A 6,127-nucleotide genomic window follows, 5' to 3' on the forward strand; every position below is an offset into this window, starting at 1 on the left:
GGATACTGATTTCTTGCAGATATATTCTTCTCACTGTCGCACATTTGGTCCATTCTGCATGTGAAGATGTAATTTCTGTTTCTTGAGTCTGAGACTACAATCATAGAGATTTGGCTAAAGTAGGGGTTCTCCAGCTTTTTTGTGAGGTGGGTCACATCTCGAGAGAGAGTCTTGTGGACCATCTCTCCTCACGTTAACAATTATGTGGATCACCTCCCCTGTGACTGCTAATCAAATACCATTCTTGTGACAACTACAGCGATTGCTTGTATGGAGAAGGAGAAATAAAATGTGCTTTGCTTTGTTTTTAATGTGAGTTAGCAGCTGGAAATGAGGAGAGCTAGGAGCATGTGACCAGCAAAGATTCTATAGACCACAGTTTGAAAACTGAAAAGGAGGACTTGTGGCACCTTAGAGACTAATACATTTATTTGAGCATAAGCTTTTGTGAGCTTTTCGTGTGCAAAGCCCCCTGGCTGCCCCTACACATAGCAGCATGTCCCCTGTCCGGCTCCTGCTTCTGGGAGCCACGGCACATGCAGAGAGGGGCAAGCCCCCAATCCTGCTCCTCGGCAGGAACTCGAGGGTCAGATTAAAATGTCTGAAGGGCTGGATGCATCCCCTGGGCCGTAGTTTGCCCACTCCTGTTCTAAGAGGTGCAAGAGACTATGAATCTGATTAACTAGTATGGAAATATAAGATGGGCTTTAATGGGCACACCAACCTTGTCATAGGTTGCCAGATCTCAATTAGGTGTGTCCTACAAGAGCCTTTGTTGCTTGTCAATAGAGAAATTACTAAATCAAGAAGACCATTATGCTTTAGGATCCAGTCACCCAACATACAACTTTTTAAATGGAAGTAAAATTTTAGCAAAGCAGGTATTGGAACGTGGATACTCAGCATTGTTTAAAACTCTAGTATTGGAGCTGTGACAAAGCTCTGTCCTTGTCTTTGTGGGTCCCGCGTTTCCTGGCAGATTTTGCTTGCCTCGGAGGCTCACTGTGACTCTCCATGTAACCCATCTCTCTCTAGAGACAAGGGTCACAGTCTACTGAGCCATTTTCATCATAAGTCAGCAAAGGAGGTAAGGAGAAGCTATCCTCCCTTGCACCATCTCTGTTGTCTCCCAGTCTCAGTGATTAATCCGGGGCGGGGAGGGAGGGCAGGTGGCAAAGGCGGGAGCCCGGGCCCGCCCTCTACTCCAGGCTCCAGCCCAGGGACCCTAATAGTATCAGCTATGGTAGCTGACCTTTTAGAAACATGACACATACAATTCCCGGGCTACTTCCCCACAGCAGCCCCCACTTCCTCAAGCTCCACTTCACCCTTACCTCAGGGCCTCCTTCCTTGTGCCTGATATGGTGTGTACTACTCAGCCTCTCCAACAGCACAACTTCCTCCCTCATCTCCTGACATGCACACCCACCTGACTAACTGGGAGGCTTTTAACTAGTTTCAGCCAGCCCCTGAGTGGCTTCAGGTGTCCCAATCAACCTAGCATTCTCCCTGCCTTCTGGAAAGTTCTTAATTGGCTCCAGGTGTCTTAATTGACCTGGAGCAGCTGCCATTTCACTTATCCTGGTACCAGGGATTTGTTTAGCCTGGAGCTAATATATCTGTCTCCCACTACTTTTCTATAGCCATCTGGCCTTGCCCCGTCACAGAGCATAGCAGCGTGTTCTGGTGGTCATGAAACAGTGTACACTATGTAACTCCCACACAGTAAATACTTACAGAAGGTAAATACCTTCTAGAGCCTTGGCTTGTGAAACTCAGGAAAGAACCTGGAGCAGCTATAAGCCAGTGGCATATTTTAGAAACAATATCTGACAAGAGATGATGATTCTGTTTTGCTACACAAATGTATGGAAAAAAGCAAGAATGTGTGTATACATATGACAAAAAGTCTAAATGCAACCCCCAAATTTATAAAGTTAACATATAATTACACAAGAGGGTGCTGTCTTACAACTGGTCTGAAATTTGGTGATTTAGTACTTTAAAGCATTAATGAGGAGGAGAGAAATCAAGGAAATACCCTTAAAATCTAGGATGTTTGTGGGTTTTTGTTTTGTTTTTTGACATGAAACAGAGAGAGAATGAATCTGCCCTATAGTTTAGAACTTTTTCACTGTTTTAGGTATATTTGCAGGTAGCCTGGCTGTGTAATCAGTGCATGATGGTGCTGGTAGCTCAGCTTAATATAATGCATCTGTTTCAGAGCTGACTATTTCCTCTAGAGATTGTATTTTTCAGAAGCACAGTGAGATAGTTTGATTGTGTACATATGGCATAGGGAGTATCTTATATATGAAGGGTATGGGAATGATTTCATTGGGGAGGGATGTAGATTAAATTTAAGTAGTCCTAACCATCATTTTGCACATAAATTTTAGCACTGGTCTGGGCAGTTTTTTGTTTGTTTGATTAAAGCTGCAAATATATAACTTATCTCACTGGACTGGACCTTTTTCCCAGTCCCCTGAGGTTTCCCTTTTATGACCATTTTGCATAGCATATTTTAGCCTCTCTCAGATTCTAGTGTATTGTTTGCAACTTGAATGTATTACCTAGAATGATCCAGAGTAGAGCTGTGCAGGAAATTTTTTTTTCCCCATCATGAGAAAAATTGAGATTTCAGATGTTTTTCTTATTTTGCATTAGAGTGAAACAAAGACCTTTCAAAATGTAGAAAGAGAGAATGCATGCAGACACCCCGTCCTCAGAACAGCCAAGAGCCTGGTGCTTTGGGCACTCACTTGGGATGTGGGTGACCTTTGCTCAAATTGCTTTGAATCCTACATCCCTGATGTGTGCCCTAACTACCAGGCTATACGCTAATCTGCGTTGGGGAAGGGGGTTCTCTCTCTGTCTGACCAGAAATTCTGTCCTGGACCTAAGAAACCTTCCCAACAAAGGTTTCATAGAAACTAATAAATTTTGATTTTAATAAACCGGTATTTTCTGATTAAAATAGTTTTGTCAAAAATTTCCTGACCATCTCCAGTCCAGAACCACCAAGTATACAGAGTTAGTAATAGGATGGCTTCTTGATTTTGTTAAAGATAAGTAATATTTTTAATGTACCCCTAGTTATTCCAAGATTGGGTGTGGGATCCCAGTTGTGTGAGCCAGGGATCCTGATCCCAAGTGCGCACACAGAGCTTTTGCACATATAAACTGTATCTCTAAACTGTGTTTATTAATTTCTTGGAAATAACCCAGAGGTCTTAAACTTGAGGCATTTTTATGAAAGCATTAACTAACCAAGGAACAGCTGAACAAATACATTTACTTTTTTGATGGATTGTGATATTAACACTATTTGATTAAAAAACTTTTTCCTCTCTCTTTCTAATTGAGGTTCTGTATGGTAGAATTGTGTTGGGGTTTTTTCTGGGTTTCTAATTCTTGTTCATGCTTACTGACAGGATTCTTGGAAATGCATTCTCATTTTTGTGAAAGATTTACATTTAGAAATGTTTGAAAATCAAATCTTCATATATGAGATTTATTAGAATCTCAAAAATAGTGTTTTCCCCTTTTATTCTGATCTCCCATGGTTCCAAATAGCTTCCTGTCATTCATCTTAGCAATTATTGGTGTATTAAAAGACAGGATCTGCATACACTGGATTGTCCTTAAGCTGCCCATTTATTTCTTGAGAATACATAATGATATCACCAAGAATGACCTTAAGCAGATCACTGTAGACTGAGTGGCCCTGGGAAGAAGGATAAAGAATTCGGGGATCAAGTGGTGTTTTTGTCCATCCTCCCTGGTGAAGGAAAAGGCCCGGGCAGGGACCATTGAATCGTGGAAGTAAATGTGTGGCTACGCAGGTGGTGTTTGTGAGTGGGCTTTAGCTTCTTCAACAATGAGCTGATGTTCCAGGAAAGAGGGTTACTGTGCTGGGATGGGCTCCATCTACCAAATATTAGGAAGAGAATCTTTGGATGCTGTCTGGCTAACACAATAAGGAGAGCTTTAAACTTAGTCTTTGGGGGAATGATGACAAAAATCCAGCCAATGCGCATCTAGGCTCAAGTAATGAAGACAAGGAGAAGGAGCTAAATTCTGGAGAAGGGACTGGAAACTGCATTAAAGAGGCAAGAAGAAAAACAACAGGATAGTCTGCAAAATATCTTCAATGTCTGTATACCAATGCAAGGAGTATAGGGAACAAGCAGGATGAACTAGAAATCACGGTATATGAAGAAATTTATGACTTAATTGGCATTACAGAGACTTGGTGGGACAACTCCCACGTTCGGAGTACTAGCATTGAGGGATATAGCTTGTTCCGGAAGGATAGGTATGGGAAAAAAGGAGGAGGCATGGCACTGTCATTGTATGTCAAGAATATATACCCCTGGCTCTGAGGTCCAAGAGGAAGTGAACAGCAGCCCTACTGAGTATCTGGGTTAGGATAAAAAGGAAAAAGCATAGTAGTAATGTTATGGTGGGGATCTATTACAGACCACTAAATCAAGAAGAGGAAATGGATGAGACATTCTTCAAGCAGGTAACAAGATTAGCTAACACACAGGGGACTGGATTGGATGACTCTCGAGGTCCCTTCCAGTTCTATGATTCTATGAGTTAGTATTAATGGGAGATTTTAATTTCCCTGATATCTGTTGGAAGACTATTACAGCAACATAGTCGGGAACTTGGGAGGAAGTGATCATGATCAATAGAATTCAAGATCCTAAGGAAAGGAGGACATGAGAACAGCAAAACAAGGACACTGGACTTCATAAAGGAAGATTTCAACCAATGCATAGAAATGGTAGGCAAGGTCCCATGGAAAGACCAATTAGGAAGAAAAGAAGATGAAGGGGGCTGGCAGTTCCTAAAAGGTATAATACTAGAGGCTCAATATCAAATTATTCCAACGCAGAGGAAAGAGAAGAAGAGGCCCAGGAGACCAGGGAGCTTTTTAGCTATCTAAAAACCAAATGGGATAGATACATGCAGGAAATGGAAGGAGGGGCATGTCACCAAGGAAGTGTCCATGGGAATAGCGCAAGCATGTAGGGATAAAAATCAGGCAAGCCACGGCAAGGAATGAGTTACAGTGAGCAAGAAATGTTAGAGACAACAAGAAAGGGTTCTACAAATATGTCAGACAAAAAAGAAAGATCAGGGATGATGTGTGTCTGCTGCTCAATGGAGAAGATGAGCTGGCAACGGAAGATAAGAGACGGAGCTGCTCAATGCCTACTTTGCTTCAGTCTTCACACAAAAAATAATGTGGCCAGTCGTCTGGCCACAGTTATCATAGACTATAAAGAGGAAGGGATGCAGATCAGGATAAGTAAAGAACACGTCCTAGATCTTCTGACTCATTTGAATGAATTCAAGTCAGCAGAGCCTGATGCTCTTCACCCCAGGATGCAGAAGAAATCTTTGCGCCACTGGCAATAATATTTGAAAACTCATGGATGACAAGACTTTTCCAGTCTTCCGGGACCTAACATAGTGACCAACTTTAAAAAGGGGAGAAAGGAGGAGCTGGGGAGTTTTAGACCAGTCAGGCTAACTTCAATACCTGCAAAGCTACTAGAGCAGTGGTTCTCAACCCATTTACCATTGTGAGCCACATATGCAACTCTGTATTTGTTAGGTGAGCCACATCCACACAATATGTATAATAACTGTATGGCCCTGAGGATGTCACATGGGCTGCAGCTGTGTGCTGATTGGGCTGCAAACGGCCTGCAGGCCATGGGTTCAGAACTACTGTACTAGAGCAATGTGTAAAACATTCAATTTGCAAATACCTGGAGGATGAAGGAGTGATCTACTTGCATCCAGCATGGATTTACTAAGACCAAATCATGCTAAACCAGCTTGATTTCCTTCTTTAACAAGGTAACTGGTTTGATGGATAGGGGGAATGCAGTGGACATAGTATACCTGGACTTTAGCAAGGCTTTTGACACAGTCTCACATGACATTTTCATAAGTGAGCTGGAGAAATGCAGGCTTGGTGGCTACCATTATGTGGACAGATAATTGGTTAAACAACTGCAAACAAAGAGGAACTATTAATGGAATGATTTCAGATTGGAAGGAGATCTCAGATAGGGTTCCACAGAGATCTGTTCTGCTGGGTCTG

This window comes from Caretta caretta, chromosome 6 (assembly GCF_965140235.1).
Source record: "Caretta caretta isolate rCarCar2 chromosome 6, rCarCar1.hap1, whole genome shotgun sequence".
NCBI lineage: Eukaryota > Metazoa > Chordata > Testudines > Cheloniidae > Caretta > Caretta caretta.